The sequence below is a fragment of the Pseudorca crassidens genome, chromosome X (assembly GCF_039906515.1).
Source record: "Pseudorca crassidens isolate mPseCra1 chromosome X, mPseCra1.hap1, whole genome shotgun sequence".
Taxonomy (NCBI): Eukaryota; Metazoa; Chordata; class Mammalia; order Artiodactyla; family Delphinidae; genus Pseudorca; species Pseudorca crassidens.
Window position 1 is genome coordinate 58975824 of NC_090317.1, and position 13048 is coordinate 58988871.

A 13048-nucleotide genomic window follows, 5' to 3' on the forward strand; every position below is an offset into this window, starting at 1 on the left:
AGAGTGACATTTTCTGTCAATTCCAAGTCATTTTTAAACCTTCCCAGACAGGACGTATTCAAAAGGTAACATCATTATTTCAAAACTGGCAATTTATCTGTGAGATTATTAATGAATCAAGTTTAAGAAAGATAAGGTTAATTGAATTTTTAAACAAGTAGCTGTATTATCCTTCAAGCACCTTGGAGTTCATAAGAGTATTCACACTTTTTTTTTTCTTAAACAAGTGTTTTGATATGTTTCAATTCTCTTCTTTAATGATGGCTTTTTAAAAATGCAAGAGGTTTAACACAACATCCCAGGTCACACTTTGAAGGCCACTTTTCTTTCTATTAACATAGTTCAGCTGTGGGGCTGCAGTGAGATGCCCTTCCCATACAAGTTGCCACGTCTGCTCTTTCTAGTGATGATGACTCTTAGGACCATTTGACAGGTAATCATTAGAACTTGAATCCTAGTAGACTGGAGGGTCTTTTCACCTATCACTACAGGGAGATTTATGCTGGTAACACCTATTAATGTTAATAGGACTTGCATGTGTAAATCCTCTTCCTGTCAATGAGACAGTTGACCCCTAAAAGAAATATTCTTTAGAGATGGACAACTTTCTACTCGAGAAGCATTAGTGAATTGTTCTATTCAAATTTTTCATGTGTGGGAAAAAATCTCAAGACTATACTAATTCAGCAAAGGATTTGTAGAGCTTGAAAAGGTGAAATAATAGCTCTTAGTTTTCTATTCACATTCTAATATATATTAAATACTATTACTCTTCATGTTATCAACATAGCATTTTTCTCTTATTTTCACTTATTTTTATTATTTTCTAATTAAAGTATAATTGACATTCTACACTATGTTAGCTCCAGGTACACAATATGTGATTCAATATTTCTATAGATTACAAAATGATCACCATGATAAGTCTAGTTACCATCTGTCACCATACAAAGTTATTAAAATATTGACTATATTCCCCATGCTGTATATCTCATCCCCTCGACTCATTTATTTTGTAACTGGAAATTTGTACCTCTTAATCTCCCTCACTGATTTCACTCATCCTCCCCACACTCCTCCTCCTCTCTGGCAACCACCTGTTTTTCCTCTGTATCTATAAGTCTATTTCTGTTTGTTCATTTGCTTTGTTTTTTAGATTCCACATATAAGTGAATTAAAACAGTATTTGTATTTCCTGCCTGCCTTATTTCACTTAGCATAATACCCTCTAGGTGCAGTCCCTTTCAAACCACCAATAATAGCATTTTTCACAGAACCAGAACAAATAATACAAAAAATTGTATGGAAACACAAAAGACCCCAAATAGTCAAAACAATTTTGAGAAAGAACAATGCCGTAGGTATCACCCTCCCTGATTTCAAACTATATTACAAAGCTACTGTAATCAAAACAGCATGGTACTGGCACAAAAACAGACACATAGATCGATGGGACAGAATAGAGAGCCCAGAAGTAAATCCACATTTATATGGTTAATTATAACAACAGAGGCAAGAATATACAATGGGGAAAAGAGAGCCTCTGACAAATGATGTTGGAAAAACTGGACTGCTTTCTCACACCATATACAAAAATAAACTAAAAATGGATTAAGGACTTAAATGTAAGACCTGAAAATATAAAACTGTTAGAAGACAACATAGGTAATACACTCTTTGACATCAGTCTTAGCAATATTTCTTTGGATCTGTCTCCTCAGGCAAGAAAAACAAAAGCAAACAAACAAATGAGACGTCAAATGAGAAAGCTTCTGCACATCAAAGGAAACCATTGACAAAATGAAAAGATAACCAATGGAATGGGAGAAAATATTTGCAAGTAATATGACCAACAAGAGGTTAATATCCAAAATACATAAACAGGTCATACAACTCAGTATCAAAAAGAAACCCAATTTAAATATGGGCAGAAGACCAGAATAGATATTTTTCCAAAGAGGATATACAAATGGCCAACAGGCATATGAAAAAAATGCTCACCATTGCTAATCATCAGAGAAATGCACATCAAAACAACGAGATGTCTCCTCACACCAGTCAGCATAGCTATCATCAAAAGGTCTACAAATAACAAATGTTGGTGAGGATGTGGAGAAAAGCAAACTCCAGTACATTGTTACTAGGATTGTAAATTGGTGCAGCCACTATGGAAAACAGTATGGAGGTTCCTTAAGAAACTAAAAATAGAACTACCATATGATCCAGCAATTCCACTGCTGGGTATATATCCAAAGAAAATGAAAACACTAATTCAAAAAGATGCATGCATCCCAGTATTCATAACAGCATTATTTACAATAGCCAAGACATGGAAGCAACCTAAATGTCCATCAACAGATGAAAGGACAAAGAAGATGTGGTACATATATATACACAATGAAATATTACTCGGCCATAAAAAAATGAAATTCTGTCACTTGCAACAACGTGGATGGACCTAGAGGGTATTATGTGTAGTGAAATAAGCCAGAGAAAGAAATGAACGATATAATGAAAGACAAACAGGCTCACAGATATAGAAGACAAACTAGTGGTCACCAGTGGGGAAAGGGATGGGGGAGGGGCAGGATAGGGATATAGGAGATACAAACTATGTATCAATCTAAAATAGATAAGCAACAAGGATATATTGTGCAGCACAGGGAAATATAGCCATTATTTTGTAATGACTTTAAAAAGAGTATAATCTATAAAAATATTGACTTGCTATGTAGTACACCTGAAACTGATATACTATTGTTAATCAACTATACTTCCATTTTTTAAAAAGGCTACTCATGGACCATAACTACTGAGCCTGTACTCTAGAGCCTGTGAGCCACAAATACCAAGCCCACGCGCCACAACTACTGAAGCCTGCTCACCTGGAGCCTGTGCTCCACAACAAGAGAAGCCACCGCAATGAAGCCCACGCACCGCAATGAAGAGTAGCCCCTGCTCACCGCAACTACAGAAAGCCCACGTGCAACAACAAGGACCCAATGCAGCCAAAAATAAAAATAAATTAAAAAATAAAACAAAAGGCCACATGTCCTTAAAAATTTTTTAAATAAAAATTCTAATAGTGAGTGGAGATCATACCGCTTGTTTTTATCTAAATAGAGCTACTGATGGAACAAATAAGTCAATTGAAATGTGGACAGATTTTTTAAGCCAAAGAAGTTGACACAGTGGAATTAAAAGATCTATTCACTTTGCTTACATACATGTTAAATTACAGTCCTCACTTCCTCAGCTCCCTCATTCAGTTGAGCACAATATCTTATTGATTTTATCTCAGAATATCTTACTGATCACAGCCTCCTCTCTATTCCCACAATCCTCTGTTCTCATTCTCTTTCAGATTAATTACTATAAATAGTTTTCCTGACGCTAGGCTCCTCATTCTATTCCAATTACCTATTGAGGCAGAAACCAGTGCATGGATTCCTTCTCATGTTTACATATCATGAGAAGGGACCCACTTAGCATAATAACACGCCAAAGTTAGCAACAGTGAAGCCCTTGAGTGGGCATTTATTCCCAGCCTACAACAAATGTGGCAAGGTGTAGCTTGGGACCCTGAGGTCAAGGCAGAGAGAGAGAGTAGAAAAGGAAATGACAGGTAACACGTGGAGTGCCTACTATGTACTAGGCAGTATTCTATTAACACTTTTAACCTGAAGACAACCTGTGGGTACTATTATCATTCTCCATTTTACAGGTGAAGAACTTGATGAGGAAACTAAAGCACAGAGATAAAATAACTTGTCCAAGTTCGCACAGTTAGAAAGGTTTGGATTGTTCCTCCTAATTCAGTATGCACTGAAACATGTTTGTGATCTACTACTAGTAAGATTATATTCTTTCATCTTAATGAGCTGTATCTGCCTGCCCTACTGGTGGTAGAGTTTCACCTAAAAAATAAATACAAATAAAGGCCCTGACCTTGTCATTTCTCTCCTTAAAATCCTTTCCATATTAAATACAGTCTGAACTCTTCAGCATAGCATATGAAACGAGACCCTCCAAAAACCAACATGTTCCCCTTTGGCTTCATCTATCATTCTACCTCCCTCCCCACCTCACACTATATTCTTCAGACACGATGAACTTCTCAGTATCTTCAAACTCTTTGGCCCTTTGCATATGCCATTTCTTTTTCCAGAATTTCCTGGCCTCTCTCTGCTATCACTACACCCCTTTTCCCCTGACCCTTCTTTTCTGCCTTTTAAACCCAGCTCTAATATTACTTCAACTGCTAACACTTTGGCAACTCCACGGGGCAAAGTTACTTTTCCCTCTGTACCGCCCCCACCAAAAACTGTTCATAAAGCCCTTATCTCATAGAAATCTAAGTTTTCTGATTTTGTTTCTGTCTCCTAGATAGTGAGAAACTTGAGAGCAGGTGCCCTGCTATTCATCCTTCCATCTCTAACACCTAACAACACCTGTCTCATGGCCATGTGTCTCCTGCATAACCATGCTCCTCTGGCCACGGTGGTTTCTATCTAGGATAGGGACATGCTCCTGACCCTCTTCGGAATTGGGACTCATAAAGAGTTTGACTTTCTGAGTGGCTGACCCATAACACAAAATCTCTTTAGCTATGGACAGCCATATTTTCTACCATGTGGCTAGGAAAGCAAAGACAGTTTGCAAAGAAAGAAGCAGTGATGAGACACAGAACTGCCAGATGAACCTAAAGTTGGTTTCTGAGAGCTTTCTAATTCCATAATCAAGTCCTTCCTGAGGCCCAGTATCATTCCTGCCCTTGGTTTGTTTGAGACATTCCTGTCTCATAATCAGATTTCTTTAGATGTTCAAGAAATGCATGTTAGGGCTTCCCTGGTGGTGCAGTGGCTAAGAATCCACCTGCCAATGCAGGGGACACAGGTTTGATCCGTGGTGTGGGAAGATCCCACATGCGGCGGAGCAACTAAGCCCGTGAGCCACAAATACGAGCCTGCGTGCCACAACTACTGAAACCCGCGCACCTAGAGCCCGTGCTCCGCAATAAGAGAAGCCACTGCAATGAAAAGCCCGCACACCGCAATGAAGAGTAGCCCCCGCTCACGGCAACTAGAGAAAGCCCCCGCACAACAACAAAGAACCAACACAGCCAAAAATAAATAAATAAAATATATAAATTTATTTAAATAAAAAAGAAATGCATGTTGAATTCTGATACTTGCAAACACAAAATTTTAAATTTTTATTTTAAATAAACACGTCTGGGAAATTTCATTATTAGAACATTCCAAACCACCTCTATCTGTGTAAATATGTATGTAGGTTTGTGAATGCATTTGTGTACTGTGCAAATTTGGACTTTTACTGATTAGGAAATGTCATAAAATTTTCAGGTCCGAAGTTCCACACAGAAGGGGGAGTAAATCAAGGAAGAAAGCAAATATTATCTACACTTGAGAAGAACTTTGGCAGAGAATTATCTTGGTGACTTCTAACCACTATCAATTTATTCTGAGAAAAACCGTAGGAGAGGCAATACCCATCTAACAAGTATGTGCTGTAAAAAGCAACTGTTGTTACAATGGAAGTCAACTATAGGTAGGATACCTAAAGTTAGTGCCTTTGGCACACGTGATGTGAAATTGTCCTTTCTGATTTGTATTAGAAATATATTTTCAAAATAATACCCTGGAATAAGACTCTTAAGGTCAAATATGGTCTAAAGTTTTGAAGAAATTCACCTTTGTTTGGTATGGAAGCTATTTGCATAATATGTAAACATTTAAGTTTTACAGATAGGTAAGTTTACAAAGCATTAGATATAAGCTAAGTTCTATACCCTAAGGAGCTTACAATTTTTAAGTCAGAAATGGGCAGTGTACCAGAAAGTGGTTTCCTTTGGTTGAGCAATAGCAACAAAAAGATTTGTGCAGAACTTAAAACTGCTCTCTATTGATCTTTATTATGACTGGAAAAAATTGCCTACAGGAAAATGCCATTCCTTTTCTAAATCTGGATTTGATCATTGTAAGGACAGATACTCTGAATCTTGAACATCATTTTGTCTTTCAGATCTTCTGAAAATAATTTTTGACTGCTAGATTTGAGATGTTAATCCATATTCAGACACATCCTGTTTTAAGAGAACACTCTATAAGATCTAGATTTATAAAGCACAACATTTTGGAGGGTGACTGTGCCCATTACAAAGTAGTTCTTTGCTTTACCAAAGAATTCAGGCTGCTTTTAAGTAGGAGTTCCTAGGAGTTCCCTGATGGTATATATCAGCGCTGCATAAGCTATTAACTTCTAGGCAGAGAGAGGTAGGGTAGAACCACTGCCAAATGAAGATTGAATTGAAAATAAAGCAATTCTAAAATTATTGTGGAAGTAAAGGAGAAGATATGGATTCACAGAAGTCTGGTTTAGGACAACTTTTCAGGAATACATGTGTGGCATAAAGTGTGTTGACTTAAATTGAAGATTATTTGGGGACTACAGTTCCTTCCTAATAATAGAACCCATCTATCAGATTGCCTGCAATAAGTCCATGTGAAATTGCCATTCAAAAATACCCCTTAGGACAGGGAGATCAGCTTGATGCTTTGTGACCAGCTAGAAGGGTGGGATAGGGAGGGTGAGAGGGAGGGAGACGCAAGATGGAAGAGATATGGGAATATATGTATATGTATAACTGATTCACTTTGTTATAAAGCAGAAACTAACACACCATTTTAAAGCAATTATACTCCAATCAAAATGTTAAAAAAAAAACCTTACACTTGATTGATATTTTTCATTAATACTACTTGGCCACAATCTTCTTGAACAAAAGATTTTATGGCGGATAGTTTTTTCCCCAAGATGTCTAAGAGTAAGTTGTAAAACCATGACATTTACAATGTGGTTCAGGCATTATAAATAAGCAAATGTTGATCTTCTTCAGTAAAACCTGGGAAGTCTGCCTGTATAAGCCTACCTCACAAATGGAAAAGGGAATAATATCCCTTGGCAATGTGAAATATCACGTGTTCAATATATACTTAGAATTGAGGGAGCTAAGTGGAGCTGGGAGTGGGATCTTAAAGCTATGGCTCAGGCCATAGGATCCTAAGTAGCCTCTCCTGAGAGGGTATTGGGGTGGCTTCTGCTGGCCCCGCCACATCCCTTCCTTTGTCTCCTTCACTCTCTGGGTCATCAGTAGTATGCAGGTAGGTATAACAGCAGGAACACCTTAGCTGTATCAGTGAAAAAAAATGTTGCCTGCCATATCAGTAAACAAAGGATGTTGCAGCCATAAAGCCATCATATTACAGCCGCCCCAAGAGTGAGCCCTGAGGGAACTCAGGATAGAAACAAGATGCCCAGCATCAAGCAGTCAACTGCTGCATCCACCCCTGACAATGCACCCTGAGGAGACTTGGGATGAGAAAGCACAGGACACTGGCCCCAGATAGCTGAGGTTCATATCAAAGGAATGAGTTCAGTGAACTGTGATTTTTGTATCTCTTCCCATGTATAGAAAAGTGCTAAATTCCTTAACTTGAGATATCTGGTTTTCTTTAATTAACAGTAATCTTTTTTAATTTTTAATTTTATTGGAGTATAGTTGATTTACAATGTTGTGTTAGTTTCAGGTGTACAGGAAATTGATTCAGTTATACATATCATATATTTATTCTTTTTTAGATTCTTTTCTCATATAGTTATCAGAGAATATTGAGTAGAGTTCCCTGTGTTATACAGTATGTCCTTGTTGTTATCTATCTTATATACAGTAGTGGTGTGTGTGTTCATCCCAAGCTCCTGATTTATCCCTCTCCCACAGGTTTCCCCTTTGGAAACCATAAGTTTGTTTTCAATATCTGTAAGTCTGTTTCTGTTTTGTAAATAAGTACATTTGTATCACTTTTTAAAATTAGATTCCACATATGAGTGATATCATATGATATTTATCTTTCTCTGTCTAACCTACTTCACTTAGTATGATAATCTCTAGGTCCATCCATGTTGCTGAAAATGGCAATATTTCATTCTTTTTATGGCTGCACAATATTCCATTGTATATATATACCATATCTTCCTTATCCATTCCTCTGTTGTTGGACATTTAGATTACTTCCATATCTTGGCTATTGTAAATACTGCTTCAGTGAACACTGGGGTGCATGTATCCTTTCAGATTATGGTTCTCTCTGGATATATGCCCAAGAGTGGGATTGCTGGATCATATGGTAATTCTATTTTTAGTTTTTTAAGGAACCTCCACAGTGATTGTACCAATTTCCATTCCCACCAACAGTGTAGGAGGGGTCTCTTTTCTCCACACCCTCTCCAGCATTATTTATTGTTTTTAGACTTTTTTATGATGGCCATTCTGACCAGTGTGAGGTGATACCTCACTGTAGTTTTGATTTGCATTTCTCTGATAATTAGTGATGTTGCCATCTTTTCATGTGCTTTTTGGCCGTCTGTATGTCTTCTGTGGAGAAATGTCTATTCAGACCTCCGGCCCATTTTTTGATTGGGTTGTTTGTTTTTTTGTTATTCAGCTGCGTGAGCTGTTTGTATATTTTGGAGATTAAGCCCTTGTCTGTTGCTTTGTTTGCAAATATTTTCTCCCATTCTATGGGTTGTCTTTTCGTTTTGGTTATGGTTTCCTTTGCTGTGCAAAAGCTTTTAATTTAGTTAGGTCCCATTTATTTATTTTTGTTTATATTTTCATTACTCTAGGAGGTGGATCCAAAAAGATACTGCTGCAATTTATATCAGAGTGTTCTGCCTATGTTTTCCTCTAAGAATTTTATAGTGTCTGGCCTTACATTTAGGTCTTTAATCCATTTTGAGCTTATTTTTGTGTATGGTGTTAAGGAGTGTTCTAATTTCATTCTTTTACATGTAACTGTCCAGTTTTCCCAGCACTACTTACTGAAGAGGCTGTCTTTTCTCCATTGTATATTCTTGCCTCCTTTATCAAAACTAAGGTGACCAAATGTGTGTGGGTTTACCTCTAGGCTTTCTATCCTGTTCCATTGATCAATATTTCTGGTTTTGTGCCATACAAAGACAGTACCATACTGTCTTGATTACTGTAGCTTTGTAGAATAGTCCAAAGTCAGGAAGTCTGATTCCTCCAGCTCCATTTTTCTTTCTCAGGATTGCTTTGGCTATTGGGGTCTTTTGTGTTTCCATACAAATTTTAGAACTTTTTGTTCTAGTTCTGTGAAAAATGCCATTGGTAATTTGATAGGGATTGCCTTGAATCTGTAGATTGCCTTGGGTAGTATAGTCATTTTCACAATATTGATTCTTCCAATCCAAGAACATAGTACATCTTTCCATCTAATTAGAGTAATCTTCTGATGTTCCGACTACCTGGTCTGTATTGCAAAAACTCCTATATATCCTGGTTCCTCCCTTACCTTACCTCTTCAGAGCAGTCTCTCAGAGCTATCTGAGATGCTGTGTCCTGGACTTAAGTCCTCAGTTTTGTCTGCTGAATAAAACATAATTCTCAACTTTTAAGTTGTGCATTTTTTTCCAGTGACAGCAGGATATAGCAGATCAAGATGGCGAGCCATCCAGTCCACTCACACCCCCATTTCAGCTCTATTTCAGTATTATACCCCTAAGGGAAATTATACTCTTTTATTAAATAAGAATATGGAAAGAAAACTCCACAAGAAATAGTTGCAAAACATTTATTCAGAAAAAAAGATTTCTGAACATCTCCAATATACAAGGGCAAAGACTTGGGAATGAGGCTTGACCATATAGTAGAAAGAAGAAACTATGGCTAAAATGAATGAGCTGGAGGAAATCGTAAGAGATCATTTACTTCTAGTCCAATCTCCTCATTCTGTAACTGAGGCCAAGAGAGGGGAAGAAACTTGTCCAAAATCCTTAAAAGCTAGAAAAACAGGACAATTTACTATTAAAGAATTGAGTTTGGGATCAGAGAGACTTGGATTTTTCATGTTTCTAATGTTTATTTTCATTATAGTTACCATGAATCCATTAGAGTACAAAGAGACCTGGATTTTGAATCCTGGTTCCTCAACTTATTAGCTGTAACACTTGGAAAACTATTCCTTCCTCTCTAGTTATCCGTTTTCTTGTTTGTTCAATGGGAATGATGATAGTACCTATTGCATTGGACTTTTGAAAGAATGAATATGAGAAAATCCATGTGAAGCCCTCAACAAAGTGCCTGACACAGAGAAAAGCCCTCAATAAGAGGCAACATTGCTGTTACATGATTAAGGACAGAGGCAGTATTACAAGCCAGGTTTCCTAATTGTCAGGTCACTGTTCTCTTCACCATGACTGCAACAGCACATATGCTAGAGAATTTTTAGTAAACTGGAACGTATATTTTCTAGTTGTACCCCATTAATCAGACCACAGTCCCTCTCATTACTGGCTATTAGTGGTTTTAGATATTTTAACCTACAAGATGAAAAGTGACATCTATAATTCCATTAAAAGAGACAATTAATTGTAAGTATTCAGTTTTAATCCCAAGAGAAACAGTACAATATACTCTCCAAGTTACAATTTATCAAGTAAACTGTTTCAGAATACCTAAAATTTAGTCATGAGACACAGGAAATTCAGGAGGCATGTGAAATTCAAGCTTTTGTTGTTGGAAAAGATTTGTTATGGATTCCACCACTAGCTTTATTTACTGGCTTTTTGCCCATATTCTAATAGTGATTGGTGTATCACAGGCTGAAATGGAAACTTCATGGAAATATTGTAAATCTCTGCAGCAATTGGGACTTAGAACTTGACAAGGAAGATCCAAACAGATGCAGAGGCTGTCTGCATAGGAGGTCTGATCAAAGGGAACTGGCATGGAAAGCACTACTTGTGCCATAACTTGAACAGACAATAAATATTCGACTAACAATCCTATTTGTGGTAAGAAAATCTACTTGGATGCATATCAAGAACGTGGTATATATTTAAATAAAGTTTTGTAACAAGAGTCATTGACTTGTTTTTCTGTTCATGATGCGGTCCAGACCAAAAGAACATTTTGCAGGTATTTTCTATAAAAACCTCAACCTCTGCATAGAAAGTTCTTTGAAAAATATCTCAGTTCAATCACAGTGATGGGCACTCTTTCCCTTCTGCTTCTTCAAATATCAAAATACCTGTTTTGATATTGCTCTGTATGAGCAATGTTGATGTTACATACACAAAAGTTAATGCTTCTACAACAATGAAACTAAAGTCTTAATAGAACATAAAATAATATGGACTATATATGAACAAGGGATCTGGGAAAGTGTCTGAAATGTAGTAAGCCCTATAAATGTTTTATAAGTAAATAAATAGGTAATTAATGCCATGGGGAAAAGTCCACAATATATGGTTAAATGAAAAAAAGCAAGTTACAACTGTACACCTGAAACTAACATAACATTGTAAATCAACTATACTTTAAAATTTTTTTTAATTTAAAATAAAGCAAGTTACAGAAACAACATATCTAGCATGATCCCATTTTGTGTAAAAAAGAGAGGGAAGTCTACGTGCATATGTGTGTTTGTGCGAACTCTAGAAGAGTGCACACAAAATGATGACATTATTTTTGAATTGTGCAATTATATGAATAATCTTTTCCCTTTATATTTCTTTGAATTTTCTACATTTTTGACATATTCATGCATCAGCACTTCTAATATCGCTCCTCATCAGATGTGAAACTGTTGTTTGCTGTGTTCTTTCAGATATTTTTCTGTGCATGGACACATACACACACAGACACACTGAGTATAGGGTACGTGATCATTCAAATAATTGTTAAAACATAAATTGGCTCATGCCATAGTTCTGTAACTGGCTTTTTACAAAACAATATATCTTAGACATCATAAAATACCAATACATAAAAATTTTCTTCCCCCTTTTTAATTGCTGCATAATGTTCCATGGTATGAAATTCATTTAACCAGTCATTATTAATGAACATTTAGGTGTTTCCAGTTTTATTGCTATTGCAAGCAATGATTCAATGAATATTTCATACACATATCTCTGTTCACATGTATATTTCTGATGAGTAGATTCTTAAAGATTGAATTCCTGGGTTAAAGAATCTGTACATTTAAAATCTTGATAGAAACTGCCAAATGGTACTCCAAAAAGAATTTATCAATTTACACTCTCATTTGTACTGGAAGTTATTATTCTTTTACTGTCTGCCAATCTGATGGGCCAAAACATGGCATCATATTGTTATACTTTGCATTTCCCTGATTGCTTATGCATCTGAGCATGTTTATTGGTGATTTTGAATGACCCCCTCTGAGATTTACTAATCCATGCCCTTGCCACTATTATGATTTGTTAGCAGTTCTTTTTATATTCTGCATACTAATTTTTGTTATATATGTTGTAAATATTTTCCCCCAATTCTGGGTTTTAATATTGTTTATGGGGTGATTTTTTACATAGAAAATTTAAATTTTGATGTAGTCAAATCACTCAGTATTTTCCTTTATGGCTTCTGGTCTTTGCATCATGTTTAGGAAAGTCTTCCCCAAATTGATATTATGAAAATAAACCCTATATGTTGTTCTAATACTGTTATGGTACTGTTTAACCTTTAGCTCTTTAATCCACCTAAAATTTAGTCAAGGTAATTATGTGACATAAAAATCTATTATAAATTTTTATATATGAATATCCAATTGCCCTAACACTGTTTATTGACTAGTTCATCCCTTTCATACTAATTTGAACTACTATCATTATCAAATATTAGATTCCTATTCTGGATTCTATTCAGTTTCATTGATATTTTTGTTTATTCCTATGATAATACTACACTGTTTTAATTCCTATAATTTTCATAACATGTTTTGATACCTATTAGAGTCAGCCCATTCCCCTCATATTTTTCATCAAAATTGTCTTAGCTATTCTAGGCCTTTTGGTTTTTCATAAACATTTTGGAATCAACTCGTGAAGTGCCATACACAAACACACACATAAATCTTTGTAGTGATTTTGATTGGAATTTCATCCAATCCTATCCCACCTTCCCATCCATGAACATGGTATA